This window comes from Chiloscyllium plagiosum, unplaced genomic scaffold (genome assembly GCF_037043375.1).
Source record: "Chiloscyllium plagiosum isolate Xiang-an unplaced genomic scaffold, Cpla_swu_hap1 HiC_scaffold_21, whole genome shotgun sequence".
Taxonomy (NCBI): domain Eukaryota; kingdom Metazoa; phylum Chordata; class Chondrichthyes; order Orectolobiformes; family Hemiscylliidae; genus Chiloscyllium; species Chiloscyllium plagiosum.
This window is the reverse complement of record NW_028270159.1, coordinates 85,695,217-85,718,552: the sequence shown is the minus strand read 5'-3', so window position 1 is coordinate 85,718,552 and position 23,336 is coordinate 85,695,217.

Sequence of the window (23,336 nt, the reverse complement as noted above, 5' to 3'; positions counted from 1 at the left end):
ACAGGCCATTCAGAGGAATCTGATAAGGTCATGCAACATCTGCCGAGAGAAGGGAAAGGTTAGCTCATGTGTTATGAGAGTAGGGGAATTCAGCAGGGCGGTAGGAATTTAGAAAAGTAATAATTACTGAATAATTGGAATGTGGTTAACGCTGAAGAAAGAATGTGAGGTCTATACAGCCTGTTTAAAATGTTCAGTCCGTTCTAGTAGTCAATCCAATCAAAGCTAGACTTAGATTTCATATCCAGTTTCCTGTGCAATCCACATATCCCGTGACTCCCTGAGAAACCAGCAATCTGTGTCTTCCAATCTGAAATGCACTCAATGAGGGTGCATCAACAATCGTCAGGGACATAGAATATTAAAGACTCAGGGGCCTTAGAGTTAATCGCTCTCTCCTCATCTCATTCCCAAATAACCTGCCCCTTACACTGAGGGTGCTGTCAATAATAACCAAAAGATCTGTAAATGGTGTAACTTTAACACTGACTTATTTTCACAGATTCTGTCAGACCTGCTGAGCTTTTCCGCAACTCCTGAGACTGTGTTATCGTGTTTTAGATACCCAGACCCACAGGATCAATTTTTCACCATCTACCCTCTGAAGACTGTTCAGAATTTGATGAATTCAAATGAAATCGTATTTCAATTTTCTCGAAAATGGACACAATTTATTCAAAAGCTCAGCATTGGAGCACGTGGGTTTCAAACAGTGACCTTTATTTTGTGGTTCATTAATGTGTTTGGCTCATTGCCACTGGATTACCACGTATTACTCAGATATAATTGTTCTGGCGAAGTTGACGATGAGTTAGCGTCTTGAACTGCTGCCATTCATTTTGTCCAAATAAACCCATCATGATGTAAGGGAGGGAGTTCGTGGATTTACAACGAATGGCACTTGTGGAATTGAGACGATTTTCCGAGCCAGGGTGGCGAGTGGTTTGATGTGGCACTGTCAACTGGTGTCCCGTCTATCTGCTGTGCTCAGTGTTCCAGGCGATAATGCTGTGGTTCTGGAAGCTGCTCTGTGAGGAACTTTGGGCAATTTCTACAGTGCATCTTTTCAGTGGTATATTCCACTGCTACTGAGTGTGGATGGTGGAGACAGAGAATGTTTGTGACTGTGGTGCTGAGCAAGCTGCACTGCAAGTTAAATCTTCCTAATTATGGGGAACATAACTACTTGCCATCATCATCAATCCATTTCGCAGCTGGACATGCAGTGATTACACGGATGTGGTGTACAAGTCTGTTAGTTGCTCAAATGACCATGATCTTTTAACTAGATTCACCTTTTCACGGGTATTATGCTGAGAGACCTCACGCGACTGTTCCACTTTCTCATCAACATTTCATCTGTAAAAACTGGGAATGAGCTGATGGGACACAGATTGTGCTGCAGATGGTTAGACACAGCGCAGTGTCAGTTACTGCACACTGATTCTGTTTGGCATTATGCATGTCTTTCTCTGAATGTGTTTGTGTATTATCGTGTGTTCCTGTCTTTGTGATTCTCTGTGTGTATCTACCCATCTATCTCTGCCTGACTATCTGTGCTTATGCGAGTGTGTTTGTGTCTCATTGTGTGTATTAGTGTGTGTCTCCATGTTTATGTATCTCTGGGTCTGTACCTCTGTGCAACGGGTTCTCTGTTATTTTCGGGATTGTAACAATTGAAATGTGGTTTAAACCCCAATATATCTGTACCTCTGACTATTCCTCTTGGGCGTGAAGTGATATATTGCTTTTCGTTATGTTTGAACGTGTGTGTGTGTGTGTGTGCGTGTGTGTGTGTGTGTTGTGCCTGTCTCTGTGTGTGTGTGTGTTTTGTGCCTGTCTCTGTGTGTGTGTGACAGACGGAAATACGTACAAATACTCAGACACAATCACATATACAGAGAGATGTGAAGAGACTCCTACAGACAGAAGCACACATATCGACTTAAAGAGACACACGTGCACATACAGTCACACAGACATACACACACAAGCGCACAGATGTTGATAGAGACAGCAAAAGTGATACTATTAGAATTTCTTTCCTAAAACTAAATGAGAAATTAATAGATTTTTGGATTGTTTGCTTTTATAGGAAATTTGTCCATAATTTTGTCTGGACAGCTGTGCCTTTAACGAGTTTTTGAACGAAATAAGAGAAAGGTGGTTTAGTTAGTAGAGTGCGAGGTTAATGTTGAAAGGATGAAAGCAATTTGAATTGATGAACCTATTTTACCATACCTGCGTTTTCCAGTCTTTTCAAAATGGCCGCTGATGCTTCTGAATTGGGTCGAGGTGCTGTCTTGTTCCAGGATGATGAATTAGGAATTGAGAACCTGGAGGATATTTCTATTAGAATCAATACCGATCATTGGAAATGTCCACTTCCATAGGAAAGGGGACTTTGGGATTGCTGTTAGATCTTCAGCACTTCCAAGACCACCCAACAAAGAACAATGAAATACAAAATTACACAGATTGTAATCCACTGGCCTTCTTTAAAAGTTTCAAATTAACAATGCAACATATTTTGATGGTGTCGTTTGTTGTAACCATTTTATGATACACATCAAAAGAAAACCGAATGTGAATTCAGATATATTGTCCTAAAATACAAATGGTGAAATACGTAAAAGCTTTAAGAAATGCGAAGGTTGCATAACATTGCAAGAAGGGAGAAATAATAAATAGACTGCACTTTTTATAAAAAATGTGCATCATGTATTTTGCAAGTAAATGCGTTTTTGAAATGGCATTTTAGTTTTCTCAGGGCGCATACATATAAAAACATTTTTTTAAAAAAAGAATTGAGTGTAATTGTGGACTAAAATGTGAAAAGAGCGACCTTACAAACAGATAGAAAGTGGAGGATAGCTGCAAGGTTTGACAGCAATTTACCTGATAGTGACCCAATAATTGAAATGTGATTGGAGATGAACGGAGATATTCACAGATGCAGCCTTTGTTTGTGACAAGGAGCTCATTGATGATTGGCCACTAGTTCACCACTGATAAAGGCTGTCTGCTACCAGCAACGATGTGATTGGTTCTCAGGCTACTAAACAGCTTGGGACTCTGAACAAGATACAGGGAAGTCTTAAACTGCTCAGGAGCTCTCTGTTCGCGGCAGTGATAGGTGCTTTAATCCTGAAGAAACCTGGTATATTTTTGTTTCAGCTGTTCCTATGAGCTCTGCCTTTTAATGAGTGTGTTAGAGACTGTTTGTAAGTATTAACCAGTCCTTCTGCATGGTGTAACTCAATGACAGCCTCCAAGATGCACTGTACAAATTTACCAAAACCTCTAAACAAAGTACATTCCAAAGACATGACAACGAAGAAATGGAAGGGCAGGGGAAGCAGATGAATGGGAGGGTTATGACTTGGAGCCAGTGATCAAACATGTTTAAATGAAGAGTCGATGAAGAGAAATGAAGAGTAGAGTAGATAACGACAGGAAGTATGGAATACAGTGAGATTTGGCGATCTGGATTCAGAATTAGTTGGCTGACAGAAGGCAGAGAGTGGTTGTAGATGGAAAATATTCTGCCTGGAGGACAGTGTTGATTGGGGTCCCGCAGGGCTCTGTTCTTGGGCCTCTGCTCTTTGTAGTTCTTATAAATGACTTGGATGAGGAGGTTGAAGAGTGGGTTAGTAAGTTTGCAGATGGCCCTAAGGTTGCAGGTATCGTCGACAGTATAAACGGCTACTTCAGGCTGCAACGCGACATAGATAGGATGCAGATCTGGGCTGAGAAATGGCACATGGGGTTCAACCTGGATAAACGCGAAGTGATGCATTTTAGAAGGTGGAATACGAATGCTGAACATAAGATTAAAGACAGAATCCTTGGCAATGTGGAGGAACAGAGGGATCTGGGTATGCAAGTACATAGATCCCTCAAAGTTGCCACCCAAGTGGATAGGGTTATTAAGAAAGCATATGGAGTTTTGGCTTTCATTAAGGGGGATTGAGTTTAAGAGCTGCAGCTCTACAAGTCCCAGGTGAAAGCACACTTGGAATATTGTGTCCAGTTCTGGTCTCCCTACTATAGGAAAGATGCAGAGGCTTCGGGGAAAGCGCAAAGAAGGTTTACCGAGATGCTGCCTCGACTGGAGGGCTTGCCTTATGAAGAAAGTTTGAATAAGCTCGGACTTTTCTCTCTGGCGTGAAGGAGGAAGAGAGGAGACCTGATCGACGTATAGAAAATAATGCGAGGAATACATACAATCAATAGGAAGAGACTTTTCCCCCGGGCAGGACGAATGGTATGGGAAGTCATAGTTTGAAGATATTAGGAGGAAGGTACAAAGGAGATGTCAGAGTTAGGTTCTTTATGCAGAGAGTTGTGAATGCATGGAATGGGTTGCCAGCTGTGGTCATGGAAGCAGAGGCATTGGGGACATTGGTGCGACTCCTGGGCATGCACATGGATAGCAGTGAGTTGAGGGGTGCGTAGGTTAAGTTACTATATTTGACATTAGGATTAAATCTCGTGGGCCAAAGGGCCTGTTCTGTGCTGTACTTTTCTATGTTCTATGTTCTATGAGTGCATACACTGGGTATATCTAAACGTAAGGTGTCAACCTGGTGAAGCTACGACACAGAAATAGTTGCATTCCAGTAACCATAAGAAGCATCGGATAGACAAGGCTAATTGACTTCATCACTCACGGATCAGACAGAAACTCTGCAATCCTGCCACCTCCCATCATAAATGATGCGGGACAATATAATAAATCATTTCTTTCACATGAACTACGAGGCTGAGGGTTACAAAATAGATCCTTTCGAAATTACGACAGGCATGGAAGTAATGGATAATGGAAGTCTTTTACACAGACCACAGGAGACATAGGTTTAAAGTGTTATCGAGCAGACCAGACCCAGACGTATGGTATGCAGATTGATTTTGCTTGTTTTGTGATAGTCATACATTCTGAGAAACAGTGAAGAATATTATATTGCATTCTCTTCAGTACAAATCATACCTTACCCAAGGACATCAGTTTAATATCGTTTCACAGCTTTTGAACAGGTGCAGAGAAGGATCAACTCTATATATGACAGGTCCATTCATAAGTTTGATAACAGCACGGAAGAAATTGTTCCTGAATCCATTGGTACGTATTTTAAAACATTTGCATTTTCTGTCCGATGGAAGAGGTTGGGAAAGAGCATAGCGGTGGTGGGAGGGGCCTTTGATTGTGTTAGCTGCATCCCTGAAGCAGTGGGAATTCAATAACGAGTCAATGGAAGGAAATGTGATTTGTGTGATGGATTGTGTTAGATACACGCATCTCTGTAATTTCTTGCAGTACGGCCAGAGCAGTTACCATACGAAGCGTCTGGATAGAATGTTTTCTGCAGTGCAATGTTAAAATTGGTCAGAGCCATTGCTAAAATGCTAGATTTTCTTCCCCGTCAGAAGAGGTAGATGCATTGATGTGCTTTCTTGACTGTAGAGTTGACATGAATAGACTGATTGTTTGTAATATTTATTACTCGGAAATTGAAGCTGTCCATTACCTCCAAATCAGCACCAATGACAGAGACCAGTGTGTGTCCTTCAGTTCAATTCCTGAAGTCAATGGCCAGTTCCCTTGTTTTGCTGACATTGAGGGAAAGATTGTTGTCTGAACACCATGTCACTAAGCGCTATTTCCTGTAGGAGATAGTGAGGACTGCAGATGCTGGAGATCAGAGCTGAAAAATGTATTGCTGGAAAAGCACAGCAGGTCAGGCAGCATCCAAGGAGCAGGAGAATCGACTTTTCGGGCATAAGCCCTTCTTCTTGAATGAGGAGGGTGTGCCAAGCAGGCTAAGATAAAAGGTCGGGAGGAGGTACTTGGAGGAGGGGCATTGGGAATGCGTAGGTGGAAGGAAGTTAAGGTGAGGGTGATAGGCCAGAGTGGGGGTGGGGGCGGAGAGGTCAGGAAGAAGATTGCAGGTCAAGAAGGCGGTGCTGAGTCCGAGGGTTGGCACTGAGATAAGGTGGGGGAAGGGGAAATGAGGAAGCTAGAGAAATCTGTGTTCATCTCTTGTGGTTGGAGGGTTCCTAGGCGGAAGATGAGGTGCTCTTCCTCCAGGCGTCTGTTGCCATGGTCTGGTGATGGAGAAGGCCAAGGACCTGCATGGCCTTGGCGGAGTGGGAGGGGGAGTAAATGCATTCAGCCACAGCGCGGCTGGGTTGTTTGGTGCGGGTGTCCCAGAGGTGTTCTCTGAAATGTTCCGCCAGTAAGCGGCCTGTCTCCCCACGGTAGAGGAGGCCACATCGGGTGCAGTGGATGCAGTAAATGTTCTGTCTGGAGGTGCAGGTGAATTTTTTATGGATATGGGAGGATCCCTTGGGGCCTTGGAGAGAAATGAGGGGGAGGTGTGGTCGCAAGTTTTGCATTTCTTGCGGTTGCAGGGGAAGTTGCTGGGAGTGGAGGTTGAGTTGGTGGGGGTTGTGAAACTGACGAGGGAGTCGCGGAGGGAGTGGTCTTTCCAGAACGCTGGTAGGGGAGGGGAGGGAAACATGTCCTTAGTGGTGTGGCCTGTTTGGAGGTGGCAGAAATGACGAAGGATGATACGATATTTGGAGGTTGGTGGGGTGGTAGGTGTGGATCAGTGGGATTCTGCCGTCATGGCGATTTGGAGGGGCGGGGTTCAAGGGCGGAGGAGCGGGAAGTGGAGGAGATGCGGTGGAGAGCATCGTCAACCACGTCTGAGGGGAAATTTCGGACTTTGAAGAAGGAGGTCATCTGGTTTGTTCGGTATTCGAATTGGTCCACCTGGGAGCAGATGCAGTGGAGGTGAAGGATGGCGTTTTTACAGAGGGCAGCGTGGGAGGAGGTGTAATCTAGGTCGGTTTTGAGACCTACCCACTATCGTGGTGTCATTAGTAAATCTGTAAATGGAGTTAGAGCTGAATTTGGCGGTACGGTCATGAGAGGGTAAGAAATATTGAAGCGGGGTGAATACACAGCCTTGAAGGGCACCAGTATTGCGTATTATTGAAGAAGAGGAGTTTCCAACTATCCTCATTCATTGTGATCTGCCGGTCAGAAAGTTAAAGATCCAGTTCCCGATGTGAGGAAAGAGTCCTAGGACTCAGAAATGTCAATGACTCTTGTTGGCATTAGGGTCTTCAAGGCAGAGCTAAAGCCAATATACAGAAGACTGATGTAGGTGTCCTTGTTATCCAGATGTTCCAGAGATGAGTGAAGTGCCAGAGAGATGGGGTCTGCATGGATCGATTACGATCGTGTCGAATTATCGAGGATCTCAGCAATCTGGGAGTTAATGTTTGCCATTCTTAACCTCTTAAAGCACTTCATAGATGAGATCAGCCATGATTGTATTAAAAATCGGAGCAGGTTCGAGGAGCCGAATTTCAGACTCATGCTCCTATTTCTTGTGTTCATTTGTTCTTTATAGTTCAGAGGGAAACATGTTAATGAATGGTCCTGGCAGACAATGAAGATTCCCACACACACAAATCCCATTTCTCAGCTATACGCCCATCGTCCTAAAGGTTTCAGCAATGCATGGGATTATTGATATACCACACAGGTAAAATGAATGCTTATGATTCAAACATTCATCCTAATAATGACAGTGTGTGAGACTTTAAGTTCTTCTGGGTGTATGGTAGCCGATTGTAAAATGAACCTCAGCAGGAACTGCAAAGAGGAGGGTTACAGAGTAAGGATCACAAGCAGTCCAAGAGCTGCAAATGTTGTTAGGAAGAGGGCCACCTGCACAAGTACTAACCAAGACGGGGGGGGGGGGGGGGGGGGGTGCTGGGAGTGAGGGTGTCGATCCAATAATACCATAAATGTTAACGTGATCTTATTAATTGGATCTTATTAATTGATTCAACATCATTGTCCACAACCTTGAACACAAATCGGGAGAGTTCAAGTGATGGCGTCACCAAATATTTGGACAGTTTGGCAATTATGACCAGGACGTGGGCCTATGGAGGTGAAGACGTTTTACTGTGATCGTACAGGAGGTATGGACACCATGAAGCATCTCCAAAATGATAACGGATGAATGTGGCAATTCACAGATATTCTGGGCGAGCAGAGCGAAACAGGCAGACACACTGAATAAGGAACAGAGAGTGACAGAAGAATGTTGAGATTTCCAAAAGTCATCTGCTCAAGTCAGTCTTGATATAAAAACTGAGTATATTATTGGTGAAACTAGTTTACAAGTAAATTGTGAAGTGGAAGTAAGCTGCTGGCAAACAGATCGATGTAGCGATGGTAAGTGAATGGGCAAAGCCCTGTCCATTACAATACAAAGTGGAGAGTGTCAGGGAGAATCGACAGAGACTTTAGTTTAAATGGGGAGATGTTATAGGACTCTGACGTAGAGAGGGATCTGTGTGTCCTGGGATATTAAAACACATTGCGTTAATCTGCAGGGGCAGCAAGGTATTAGCAAGGCAAAGGGATGAAGTTTTCGTTTGTTCATCGTACTTGAGCATCACTGGCTGGACTCAGCATTTATCCTTCATTCCCATCAGCCCTTGAGAAGATGGTAGTGAACTGCCTTATTGAACTGATGTACTCCATAAAACGTTATTTTTGGAGAAACTGAATGTCGCAGAAATTAAACTGCAGCTTTTTGTATTCCCAGTCCCAATTTTAAACTTGACTGTTTGGGTGGCACAGTGACTCAGTGGTTAGCATTGCTGCCTCAGAGTTCCAGGGACTCATGTTTGATTCCAGTATCGTGCGACTGTAAATGGAGTTTGTAAGTTCTCCCCGTGTTTGCGTGGGGTTCTTTCAGATGGTCTGGTTTGCTTCGACATGTGCGGGTTCAGTAATATTGGCCATTCTAAATTGCCCATAGTGATCAGACATGTGAAGGTTAGGTGCATGAGTCAGGTGATATATAATCACCTCTGGGATTATATATTCATTTACTTTAGTCTGAGTGAAAGACTGGAATTCCATGTGTTGTCAGCAAGCTGATGTACAGCAGAACAAAGTCTCGAAGCTAATTGAGGGGAGCAATTCGTAGAACAGGGAGAGAATAGGGAAAAAACAAATTGCTGATAAAAGCTCAGCAGTTTTGGCAACATCTGAACAGAGAAACAAGAGTTACCACGTCGTATCCGGTCACCCTTTATCTGAGCCAGACCTGAAACTTTAACGCTGATTTCTCTTCAAAGATGCTGCCTGCTGAGGTTTTTCAGTAACTTTTGGTTTTGTTTCTGATTGACAGCATCTGCAGTTCTTTCAGATTGTATTTAGGTAGTGAATGGGGTTAAGTTCAGAGTAAAGCTGTTTCTGCACTTCAGCTTTTCTAACTCCCAGGCCATGTTCACTGTGGAATTAGATAATGACAAAGTCAACCCCTATCCCCACACTGTCCCTATCAAATGCACTTAGCATAGTTATATCACTGGCTTATAGGCAGAGTACATTTCCCTGTACACTTTCTCCAACTAAACCTCCTAGGGTCCGGGAAAAATAGGGTTGCATACAATGTACAGATATGTCCACAAACACTCCCGTGTCAGGGAAGCTCTGTGTTAAATTACAGAGTAAAGACGCCTCTACAGTGTCTATCACAAACTCGTACATAGCTCATACGCACAGACACACTGTCATGCAGTCACACATGTTCAGTCACACGCTCAGTAGAGCATTGCAAACTCCCGATCTCAGAATCTCACACTCGAACACAACCTCTCACTCAGCCAATCTCAGCCACCAACTCTCAGTCAATCAGTCACAGACACCTCAAAGCCACACTCGCTCATTCACAAACACAGTTACTCTTTCACAAATGTATACTAATGATGCACAATCCGAGAAGCTTGATTCATGGTAAATCAATTTCTTTATTTTTAGAGAACACAAAATTTGAAGGCAAATTACGTCAGGCTGGTCCTTGATAAATGCCTGTTATCTGGATAAAATACATCTTACTCCACGCTAAATCTCTGACAGATTCTGAACAAGACCACGCACCTACAATTCAGTAGCTGACCTGTCATATTACTATCGTATTTTCGTCTTGAAGTTTGGAAAGTTAGACTGACTTTTAAAAATCTCAGGGCACGGACTTTTCAAGGATTCTGGAATCTGCATCTTAATCAATGGAAACTTTGTAACAGAGTTCTCCATATTCTGCTTTTACAGTTTAATTTGTAAATTAACATTTCTACAATGTCGGAATGTATGAATGGAAAAAAAAAGCTTTTCACACATTTGCCCCTCACCTGTGCTGACAGAATTCAGACTCAAACTGAAGCTTCTCTGCTCCTGCATCCAGTTTACCATTGTACCATTTGGTTTAGATTATCCCTCCTCTAACATCGAAATTGCATCGATTGACATCCTAGTTTATTTCATCTGCAGGAGGCCGAGAGATGAAAATGTATAAAGTGTACGATTTGTTTTAATCTGCCAAACCAGGACAAATGATTCCAAAAGTGTCAGTAGCCATTATAGGTTTGTTTCAGGTAGCCATGTCATGTCAGCACAGCGCTGACAGCGACTTTATAAACAGGGAAAGGCAAGAACGGGTTGGGGACTTGGGAGTCCATGTGCAAATGAATGCAGCGTAGATTCACAGAACTATAGTTGGACGGCACTGGTTCAATGGCCATGGAAATGACACAAGCCCAGGACTGTATCCCTGGAATTTTGAATAGACTAAAATGATGAAAGTTTGAGAGTCAATGACAGGAACTGCAGGATTAGATAGGGAGAAAATATCGTTGTTGCTTCTGGAATCTATAAATAGGTTCAATGTCGAGTAATCCAACAATAGACTGGAACCTTTTGAAATCTCAGGCCACGTTCAGCATGAGGTTAGGTTTTGTTTTAATCACCCGACACTGTCCCCATCAATCTCTAACAGAAAAGCACAGACAAAGGTTTCAGTACAGTTTAAAGCCCAATTACACTGTTCCCATCAACCACTCCCGGGACAGGAAAAAAACTGAGTTAGATAATGAATAAATCCCTCTTTACATTTTCCACATCAAACCCTCCCAGGACAGGGACAATACTGTGCCAGATCGTAAACAAAACATCGTCCATATAACCAGAAAATGACTGCATTCCATCTGTTGCTGCCTTGCCTATTGTGGCTCACAGAGTGAGCTCCGAAACACCTGCAGGGCAATCTTATACTGCACCTGTGGCTGTGGCTCTCTATCTGTGTCTGTGAGTCTCTCTCGGTTTCTGAAATTACCTCACATTCCCTCGACAATGTTGAATAAATTTCAAAACCGCTCAATTACGTTTAAAATATTTTCGGATACCCTTAAGGTTTTTTTGCAGGGTTTATAAATATCCATCCTCACGTTACTTGCGGATATCCAGTGTAATTCCTCTACATTTATATAGTCCGTAATCCACAAAGCAAATTAACATCCAGGGTCCGTGAACAATCCGGAAGTTCCATGAAGTGTCTCTCTTGGTCATTAACAGTAAGGAAGTGTTCCTATGAATTTTTTCACTGAGACGCCATCAGGAGTCCTGAGGACCACTTTGATTCTCAGACTGACTGTTCATCGTCACTGCAAATAAAAATCAAATTTTCAAGATGCAGGAAAATCTCAACGAAAATAACTGCTGATGTGCTTCCCCAATGTAATCACTGATACTTCTTAGGATGAGATTTTGAAGAGGACATTTAGCTAAATGAAACCAGGAGCAGGACGAAGACATTCAGCCCCTACAGCCTGCTCTCCATTCAATGTGATCATGCCTGATTCCCTATCTCAACGCTGTATTCCCACTTGCTCTCCAGAGGTCGTGGTAGAGAATGGTACAATTACAAAATTTGTTCACGTTTGTCGGAGGAACCGAACAGAAACTGAATGATCCCGTTGAAAATGGTGAGAAGTTCTTAAACGTTATCGTTCAGGGGGATATATGGTATCAGAACTTTAACTGACAGTGGAGTCAATAACGTGGAGGACAATTGATACAGAAGAGTACATTACAGGCCCTTCAGCCCTCGATGATGTGCTGATCGGTTAATCTACTTTAAGATCCAACTAATCTGCATAACCTAATTTCCATGTGCCTATCCAAGAGTCGCATAAATATCCATAATGCATCTGATTGAACTACCACCACCACAGATTCTGGTCGGTGCATAGAAAGAACTTACCTCTCATTTCTCCGAAACCTTCCTCCAATCACTTTTACATTACGCCCCCTTATGAAGACTTTTCTGTACTGGGAAGAGGTCTCTGTCTATTCATTCTATCTGTGGTTCTTATCATCATATACACCTTTATCAATTCACCCCGCATCCTTCTTCACTCCAATGAGAAAAGCCCTCGGCCCCTCAATATTACTTGATAAGAAAAATGCCCTCCAGTCCTGGAAGCATGGTGGCAAATCTTTTCTGCAGCGTCTCTAAAACTTCTGCCTTCAGGATCAATCTAGAAGATTGCAGATTTTAAAAAAATCCGTGACTGATTCTGAACAAGCTTCACGTGGAATATGCTTTACAAATCACAATCCCTCAGGTAGTTGGAGGGTTCGCCATGTCAGGGTGTGATTTTGAATAAATACAGGAAATGTCTCTCCCCCACGGTCATTACGTGACTGTTTTGCTCTTTATGACAAACAGAAAGCTCTCGCCTCTCTCGTGTCTGTTTCACAGGAATTCTGTGCTTCATATTAATTGGCCACTAACAATAAGGAAGTCTGGCTCTGACTAGTTCATTGTGAGGATATCAGGAATCCTGTGGACCACTTTCATCCTCAGACCGACTAGAACTAACTTCTGCATGTATCCTCCTAAATTCTGCTACTCTTCTCTTCCCTGTTTCCTGCATTTTCAATTTGTGTCATTTGCAAATTCTGAAGACATGTCCGGGAATCGGAGGGAACGAAAACAAAATGGAAGTGCATGAATGATGAGATAACAAAATGATAAGGGTGCAAAACAGAACATGTGCATCCCAACTTTCTTGTCCAAAGTTGCTTGGAAGCACAAAGTAATAGGTCGGGAATGGGGTTTGTGGTGGAATTGAGCAAAAGTGTCAAAGTATTACTGGAAGCTATGAAATGCTGGGACCAGGATTGGAATCAGGAGGTGTGGCCACGTGGGCAAGGTAGGAAAAGTCTTGAATGCAACATTGTCAGAACTGGTCAATTAACGGTCGTTCAGGAGGGGGCGTCGTTCAATCAATGTGGGCAGAGGATGTTCCAGTTCAGAGAATGCAGCAATCATATTTAAAGGCTGTTACCTATACTTTCAAACAACAGCTCTGGAGAGACATTGGCTACTAACAAACATTTAACATCAATTAGATTCAGATTGCTACCTGATTCATTAAAGTTCCTGCAGGGTTCTTGGGCACAGGAACAAGGCTGGAGAAGATCAATAAGTCAATGTGGGCAAGTTCAAGTAGAGAGTGCTGAGGTGGTGTGTACGCGTGGGTAACCTGGTTAAGTTGACAAAAAGGGATCAGCGAGCGGACATTATCTGGACGGTTTACAAGGTTAAACTGAAGAACTTTTATTTGGCCAGAGATGAAAGTGAAATTGAAAGCAAAACACATCATATCCAGCCATTGGCAAATCCATGGCAGCAGACTGTCCTTCCAAAAGGTAAGGGTAAGGAGGATCCAGTGTGCCCTGACAGGGTAGATCAGCTGCTGACTGCAATAACTGGATTATGGGGAGTTGTGGGGTTGAGGGGGAGTGGGGGTTGAGGGCCTCACAGTCACTTCCCGTGACTAACAGCAGCTCCTCATCCCTTCTGAAAATTACAGCAGAAACCACGCAGATAGCACCCAGTTTGTCGGCACCCTGTCGTCCACAGGCATTCAGAGGAGAGCCAGAATGATCAAAACCAACGGAGAAAACAGATAGCAGCTTGACGTCACTTCAGCTGTCAATGCAGAGGTACAACAACATCATAGCACCCGCATTTACTAAGAAGGTCACCTTGAAGTCCTTAGATTTCACAAGTATCTACTTTGTTATTACATATCACCGTGGTGTGTCGCTATTTTCAATTAATTCTGGTGGGATGCATGACAACTCAATACCGTCAATTGCGCAACCCACTGGGAGCAGGGAGTCAGTGAACTGTCTATTGAAAGGGGCCATTGACAACAGGCAAGTAGGGATCGAGAAGAGCGCAGATAGGCGAATTGGAGCAAACCAAGAGCATCATGAGCTTATCTGGTCAGAGGGTTCAGGGCTGTGTGAAATTACTGCCCACAGCATGGAATAATGGACGACAGGTTCTCTAATGTAAGATCCTCAGAGGAACAGTGGATACTGGCATTCAATTTACATAAGGTCTGCCGGCTCAGGAGGGCGACTGGGCAAGAGTCTGAAATAATTGCAGCATAAGTCGCAGTGGCAGGGCTAATACTGGAGTTAATGGGTTCGGAGAGTGGGTCTGTTATGGGTATTCTCAAAAACCGTACAGTGCAGAGGGTCTTGCAACTCAGGTAATCTTCCGAGTCGGAAGCCGCAGACAGTTGGACAGACCCAGTATCCAACACAAAAGAAATGACCAGCTCCCCACCACCTTCACATCCATCATCGGAATTTCAGACGGGGCGTTTGAGAGACATATTGAGATCGCCTGTGAAAACTCACTCTCACTATAACCCTAGTTAGTTTCTGGAGCACGGTGGAAGGGATCAGCCACAGTGTGGGCAGCCTGTTGAAGCTGCCTCTGTTGTTGGTGGACTGCTGTCGTGCCTAAGGGGAGAGGGAGAGGGTAGATGGCCCTGGGCGACATTGCTTGGACCAGCACTGTGTCACTCAGTGTTCCAAATTCACACTGTTCCAACACTGCCTTCGTTGAATTGCCCTAGTTTGCTGTACTGGCCTGGCGGTGTCCCTGTGGTTGTCAGGTTGTGCGAGCCAGTCGAATGCCCCCGTCGGTTTTGGTGCAATGAACAGCCCATTCCCGTCCAAGTTATTCAGTACAATTAAAGTGTCCGTCCTGCTCGTAGTTCGATTGTGCAACGTGAAAACGTGAGCATATGTAAGGTCTGCACGGCAAGCTTTTCGTTCTCTGCCAATGGAATGTCGGACGAGGAGTCGCAGACCTCCCTGAAGCGGACAATGACATCGAGCAAATACTTGGCTGCTCTGCAGACACTGGATAACAGCCCGAAATCGGCGTGCCGTCTTGCACTGGCCTTTATTGCATCCTTCACGGTGCTGTCCAGCCACGTTTTCCCAGTCTGAAGCGGTCTCCCAGGATTGGATGGGGATGTCAATAACATGGCTAAGGGTCACTCAGTGGGTCATATGCACAAGCTGTAATACGATCTGCACATCTTGGGACCGACAGTTGAAAATACAGGAAATTTCGAGGAACCAATTGGGTCTTATACAGGGGAGTGCAGCCAGTTATGATGCGGGGAAACTGAAAGTTGGTGGCCTGGTTATTTCGGCAAGCACTCGGTCTTCTTGTGAGTCTGGAGTTATCGTTTGTGTTGGGCAGCAGTGGTGATTCATACTGCCCGGCGGCTAATGTGTCCCATCGCGAGCTTGCTGTGTAATGCATGGTAAAAAAAAATGCAGCCACTTCATTCAGGCCCAACGGGTCTGGCTTTGAAACCAGTATGGGAAATTTCGGGTACTGTGGGGCATAGGGCGGTGTGGCTGTATCTGGAATTGTTTGGATCACAGTATCGCTTGTTATTGCAGCAGTCTTTCGCCTTCGCGGCCTGATACTGCTGGGCAACCTGCCGAAACTTTGCAAGACACTTCAGCATGTATGCAGTGTCCCAGGAGGGGCCAACGTGCCCTCCCGTAATGGCCGTGGTCCAATAATCAAGCTTATCGAATTTAAAGGACCTCCCATATGGCCAATTTCCTTGTGGCCATGTGTAAAAGTCTCCTGTAAGGTGGTAAAGTAACCGCCAAACCCTGTCTCTTTCAGCACAGTGTCTGCCAGTGAACCAGGGATAACAAGAGATTCTCCTATCTTTATTTTGATTTTCACGTATTTACAGGGCGGCGTGGTTAGCACTGCTACCTCACAGCGCCAGGGTCCCAGGTTCGATTTCAGCCTTGGGCGACTGTCTGTGTGCAGTTTGCACATTCTCCCCATGTCTGCCTGGGTCTCCTCCGTGTGCTCCGGTTTCCTCACACAATCACAAAGGTGTGTAAGTCAGGTGAAATCGCCGTGATAAATTGCCCATAGTGTCAGGTGCATTGGTGGGAGGGAAATGGGTCTGCACGGCTTACTCTTCCAAGGGTCGGTGTTGACTGGTTGGGTCGACGGGCCTGTTTCTACACTGTAGGGAATCGAAACTTACATGCCTCCTCAATATCGTCTTGTACAACTTCGGTCCTGGGCAGTTCTCACCACTTGGTTGGGGTTGACCAGCTAGCAAATCCCAGCAGTGGGTGGAATTCCCTGCCCCCTTGGCGTACTGGACGTACTGCGCTGACTGCTAAGCATTGTACTTCAGTTTTCGAGGAGAGACAAAGGGAGTACTTACAGAACACACAAGCAGTGAATAATTGACAGGTCAAGCAATAAAGGACTATCGCGTACTGCACTGTAAACAAACACTTGTCTGATGGATAAACACACTTAGAGGAGACAACTGAAACTGACAATACATGCAGTCAGCAACCGCAAAACAAACAGACACATCCAAAGCAAATGCTCAAAAACCATAAGACAGACAAAAAAGTGAATTGGCGGAGCCCCGGTCAATTTCCTTCGAGCTGAGGAATTTCATAGGATTGATGCGAAAAGTTTAATCAGCAGCCTCTCATTCTATTTTGCCAGGCTTCCCTTGCCCGTCCGGCTGTCCCCTGGCTGGATCCGGGTTACGGCACAAGCTCTGGACGTGATTGATACAATCTGGACTCAATCAAGCATCCAGCAGCATTAATCAGTTCAAGAATGGGATCAGGGGGTTCCTGCTCTCTTCGTGGGTATGTGAGAATGTCCCTTTCCTTGGCTGTGAGGTGATACCATTGTTGGTCTCCAGAGATGAGCAAGGTATTCTGGTGCATCCCTGGCTGACCTGAGCTTCATGTGGCTTTGATATCACTGGGGTATTAGATTACACTTCAGCCTTTGGGACAGCTGTGTTTATCTGGTCGAGGAAGCTTATTGGTAGTTTGTCTTGGGAAATGTATTCCCTGGTTTGTGAATAACTGTGATCATGTATGGTTTTCTTTGTCAGCCTGTTTGGTCAATGCTGAGGCATTTTGGGCGTTCCTTGTATGGCTTGGACAGGCTTGATTTTCTGTGTTCTTATTGGCCATGCTGTGTGTAGGCAGGTTTGCATGTCATTTCCCATACTGTTGAAAAATAAACTTTCAGATCTGCAAAAGGTTGTAAATTCAAAATCTTAATTAAACATCAACTTTTTCACATGGGGATAAGCCACTCAACTGTTCCATGACGGGAAGGTATTCACTCGGGGATCAATCCTAATGGCACGCAAATGACTTCAACAAAGGGAGAGAAGATTTGTCTTCTCTGTTTGGTAAGCGATTATCTTCACAACACCGCCTAATGTTATCCGATCGACATGACACTGGAGAGACACCATTCGTCTGTTCTGTGTATGAGAAGGAATTTATTAAATCAGCAAAGCTTTAGATAAACAAGAATGGGCACACTGTAGAGATGCCTGCACTGAGTGTGGAAAGAGATTCACCTGGCCATCTCTATTCAGTGAGCACGAGCATATTCACACGAGCGAGAAACATTTACTTGTTCCTTGCCTGGGAAGTGATTAACTCGGGTCTCCAATCTCAGCAGATATGGACTTGTTCCCACAAATGCGAGAAAATCTTAATGATCTGACTTTGAAAAGAGCTTAAGGAGTAGCAATGATGTGATGGGACACCAGAAAACACATGAAAATCCCTGCAGTGCAGCAACAGGCCCTTCGGCCCAACAAGTCCACACAAACCCTCCAAAGTGCACACAGACCCATAACCCTCTCTTATATTTACCCCAACTATTAACATACGGTATGGGTAATATATCATGGCCAATTCACCTAACCGGCGCACCATTTTGTATTGTGGGATGAAATTTGAGGACCTCGAGGAAACTCACGCAGACACGTGGAGAACGTGCAAACTCCGCACAGACAGGCCTCCGAGGCTGGAATCGAAGCCAGCCCCTCATGCTCTGAGCCAGCAGTGCTAAATACTGAGCCACCGTGCATGGAGAGGCAGTTAATTTGCACTGTGGGTAAATTGGGATTCAAATACTCATTCGCACGTGTGACAGCCCAGTCAGGTGGAAACTGTTTCGCTCAGTTGGCTGCTTTGTTGGCTTATAATGCAGTGTATTGCTCGCAGCGTTGTTTCAATTCCTATCACTGGTTTGAGGTTAATTTAAAGGTTGTTCTTCACTAAATATTCTCTGACCTGTGGGCTGGTGGTGCTCTGGTTAAATCACCACCAGCCTCTTCTTTCTCAAATGAAGGAAGTGGCCTCTATGGTCTGGTAAGATGGTAATAGTGCAAACATTCCAGTGAGGTCGCATGTGAATGCGATATAGTGTTATTACATCGAGAATTAAACTGAGTTCATTCTGTCAGCAGGGGTTTACTTCATTGGATGGGTTGAATCTCTTTAATTGATTTAGTGTTTAATTGTTCAGTTTTCAATCACATCAAATTCAAAGGCTTTTTCCCCTGATTTCTGTACAATTAGAGGAGACTGGTAGATAGCCATTAACTGCCCTGTTCTTGATCCTATTCTTCATTGTTAAGTGTGGATTTGTACTTAAAAATATTTCGATACATTCAGTATTTCTGAATGCTCTTCACATCTAAACGAAGACCTTGTGAAGTGTATTCACTTATATCCGAGAAACAACAATCCTACAGTGAGAGCACAAGATTGTGTTCTCATCAGCGTGAACATGTTGATGGGACCTCAATTACTTCAACATTATAAAGCATTTCCCACACTGTGTCATTAAAACAAATTGGTGTCACAGTGAACCCGTTGGTGTATCAGGAGGATGGATGGCTGAAGTGCATCCTTTCACCAATTCAGAACATATGAATGTCCTCTCGCCAATATGAATTCGCTCATCTTTCAGTAAGTTTGAGAAATGTAAGAGCAGGTGAATGGTCTCTTTCCAGTGCGAACTCTCTTTAATTTCAGCAGATTGCCGGAATCAATTACTGACTTCAACTCACAGCGGACGAATGGTCTCTACTCTGTGTGAACTCACTGGTGTCTCAGCAGACTGAATGACTGACTGAATGCTTTCCCATTCTTCGAACAGGCGAATGGTCTATATCCACCGAGTTCGTAGAATGGTTTCTCATCAGCGTGAACACATTGATGGTACAGCAGTTCGTGAAAACTTTTAAAGCGTTTTCCATACTCTGAACAATTAAATGGTTTCTTCTCCGTGTGAACCCACTGGTGAGTCAGCAAGTTAGAACACTGAGTAACTCCCTTTCCACACTCAGAACAGTTGAATGGCTTTTCCCCGGTGTGGTTGCACTGATGAATTTTCAGGGCAGACAAGTAATTGAATCGCCACCACATTTCCGCAGTTTCTCTCCAGCCCCCCTCCAATTATGTCTCGATAGTTCAGATAGTGAATGCTTTCACTCCACTGTGAATGTAACATTCTGCTTTCATTTTCAAAGGACGGTGAGGTTCAGGCTACATGGAACAAAGCAACTCCATCAAATTCTGATGTGATGCTTCCTTTCCAATGCAATTCCTCATCATTGATACCCATCAAATAAATCCAGAAATATCTCAGTAAGAGAGAACTCCTCAGAACACCAAAGCATATGATTTTCATTCTTCGTCGGATGTGGGTATTCCAGAACAGGTCGGCATTTATTGTTCATTCATGATTTGACTGGACAAGGTGATGATGAGCTGCCTTCTTGAACCATCGTTTCCGTGTGCTGTCGGTAGACCCAAATTATAGGGGAATGAAATCCACAATTTTGACCCAGTGATTCTGGAGGAACGGCAATATATTTCCAGAACAGGATGGTAAGTGGATTGTAGGTCTTTCCTATCTATCTGCTACCCTTTTCCTTTTCGACGGATGTAGTTGTGAGTTTGCAATGTACAGTTTAAGGACCCTTGGTGAATATCTGCAGTGCATCTTGTGGATGGTGCAGACTGCATGTCTGAGTGTTTGGTTGTGGTGGGAATGGATGTTTGTCGATGTTTTATTCGTTGTGTGTTGTTGCTCTATTCAGCTGCTCTGTTCTGGACGGTGTTTTGAAATTTTCATTATTGTTGCAACTGAAGGAAGGAATCCTCACGAAGGTTGTGATTGAAATGTCTCTGCCAACTCAGATGCTGACTAATCTGCTGTGCTTCACCTGTGCATTGTTTCTTTAACACTGCAATCATCCAGGCGAACAGGAACTATCCCATCATGTCTCATTCTGTATTGTTAAGGTGTAAACAGTTGGTCGGGAAAGACCAAAAGAAAGAGAAGAACATTTGGTCAATGAGGTGAATAACGCTCTCGCTCGGAGAGTGCACAGCTGTGAATGGAGACTGCCGGTGCCAAATCATAGGTGGCGTGTCGTCGCAGACTATGTGTCAGACAGGCTTTAGGGAGTCAAGAAAATCTCTGACTCTGTCCCGCTCTTGTGGCCACAATGCTATATGGCTGCTAAAGTTAGCTTCTCAAAGACATTGTGACTTTCACTGCACCAAAGAAGGACTTTCGGCCCATCTTGCAAATGTCCATCATGAAGCAACGATCCATTCTCATCCCGTGTTTTTCAGAACTTGGTCTGGATCCTTAAGTGCTGTGGTACTACAAGTGATCAACGAAATATTTTCCTGATTCCACCACCTCTAGTGAAAAACTGTCACCAAACATATATTCCCCTCCCCGCCCTTGTCCGCCTTCCCCAGGAAACATTCCCTCCGATGCACCGTGGTGCACTGTGCCTTCTCTCTCAACACCTCCCCCAACAGCCCCATGGAAGCTTTCCCTAAAATCGCGGAATATTAGATTAGATTACATTACAGTGTGGAAACAGACCCTTCGCCCAACAAGTCCACACCAACCCGCCGAAGCGCAACCCACCCATACCCCGAACATTTACCCCTTACCTAATACTACAGGCAATTTAACATGGCCAATTCACCTGACCTGCACATCTTTGGACTGGAATATTTGACACATTCATTCATAGAACATGAGAACGAGGAGCAAGACTATGCCATACGGGCTTAGAGACTGCTTCGCCATTCAATAAGATCATGCCTGATTTTTCCATGGACATACATCCACTTAACCAACCTCTGAATATAATCATTACTTCCTTTAATATTCAAACAAAAATCAGCCCTCGCTTAAAAAAAAATTATTGATGTATCATCAACTACTTCGTTGGGCAAGCAGTTCCATAGAGTAACAACCCTCTGGTTGAAGAAATTCCTTCTCAATTCAGTCCTAAATCGGCTCCTTATAATCTTGAGGCTTTGCCCTCTTGTTCTAGTTTCATCCACCAATGGAAGCATGCTCTCTACTTCAATCTCACACATGCCCTTCATAATTTTATATGTTCCCATAAGATCCGTCCTCATTCTTCTGAATTTTCGATATAATCCTATTCCACATAGTCTCCTGTCATCAGCGAACACCTTCAAATCCGGAATTCCATCCGCCAGAATATTGCCCATTAACCCAATATTTCAATGTTCCTCTGCAAATGTTCACTGTCCTCCGCACACTTTGCTCAGCTACTCACCTTTGTGTCAACCGCAGACATTGACATGATGCGCATGGCTCCAATTTCCAAACCATTCATATAAGTTGTAAGTAATTGCGGTCCCAGTACCAATCCCTGAGGCACACTGTTGATGGTCAATAGAATAGCACTGATTTATTCCCGCTCTGCGCTTCCTGTTGGACAAACAATCCAGAATCCATTCTCATACTTTACCATTAACAGCATGCATCCGTTTGCTGTCACCCCCTGAACGGCACCTTGTCGAGGGCATTTTGAAAGTCCAGGTACACCAATTCACTGGGTCCCGTTATACACCATGCTCATAATGCCATCATAGTATTCGAAAAGAGTTTGAAGGCATTAACCCATGCTACGTCTGTCCAATTTCTGTCGAGATGCCCTGCTATTTCTTCCTCAATAATAGACTCAAGAAATGTCTGCACTACAGAGGTTAAACATACTTCTATAATGTCGGGGAATGGGTCTGGGTGGGTTGCGCTTCGGCGGTCGGTGTGGACTTGTTGGGCCGAAGGGCCTGTTTTGACACTGTAAGTAATCTGATCTTATTCCACATATTTTGTCTGCCTCCCTTTTTAAACAGTGATGTCATATTTGTGTTTTCCAATCAGCTGGGACTGCCCCAGAGAACAACGATTTTTTTAAAAATACCGCCAGCGCCCTTCTTTTTAACACACCATCGTGTTTAATACCCTGCGATGCATTCCATCACGGCCTGGAGATGTAACCATCCTTTGCTAAATTAGCTCCAACAATCCAACAATAGATCTTTTGTTATAATGACTGTTCCCAGGTCGTCACCAACCGTCATCGCTTTGTCAACTACTGGCATGTTATTGATATCCTCCACTGTGAAGACCGACGCAAATGCCTGTTCAATGTCACGGCTATTTCCGCATGTATTGATAAGTAAATGCCCCTTCTTATTCACGAAAGTGTCAAAGTTTACTTTTGCCACTCTTTTTCATTTTATATTTTAACAGAAACTCCTACTATCGATCTTTATATTCTGTGCTAATTTTTAATGCCATGTTCTTTCTCTCATTTTTCTGCATTAAATTCCATTTGCCAACCTTCAGCCCAGGACTGCAGCATACCTGTGTCACTATGTAACCTACAATATCCTTCAGCACTATGCACAACTGTACCGAACTTAGCGTCGTCCGCAAATTTACGAACCCATCCTTCTCCGCCCCCATCCAGGTCGTTTATAAAAAATGACAAAAAGCTGTGAACCCAAAACAGATCGTTATAGTACACCAAAAGCAACTGAATTCCAGGATGACGTTTTCCCATCAAGTATCATCCCCTGTCTTCTTTCAGCTGGCTAATTTCTGATCCAAAGCACGAAATATCCCTCAAGCCCATACCTCAGTATTTTGTGCAGTCACCTCCCATGGCGAAATATATTAAATGGCTAACTGAAATCCAACCGTGCATTACATGAACGTCTTTATCCTCATCTATCTGTTTAGTCACCTGGAGAGTTTTGACAAGATTTGGAGCTCAGGTTTAGCTTCCAGGTGAAGATTTGCTCGCTGAGCTGGAAGGCTCACTTCCATACATTTCGTTATCCTCCTGGGTAACATCTTCAGTGGGCCTTCGGGCGACGTACTGTTCATGATTTCTGCTTTCCATTTACA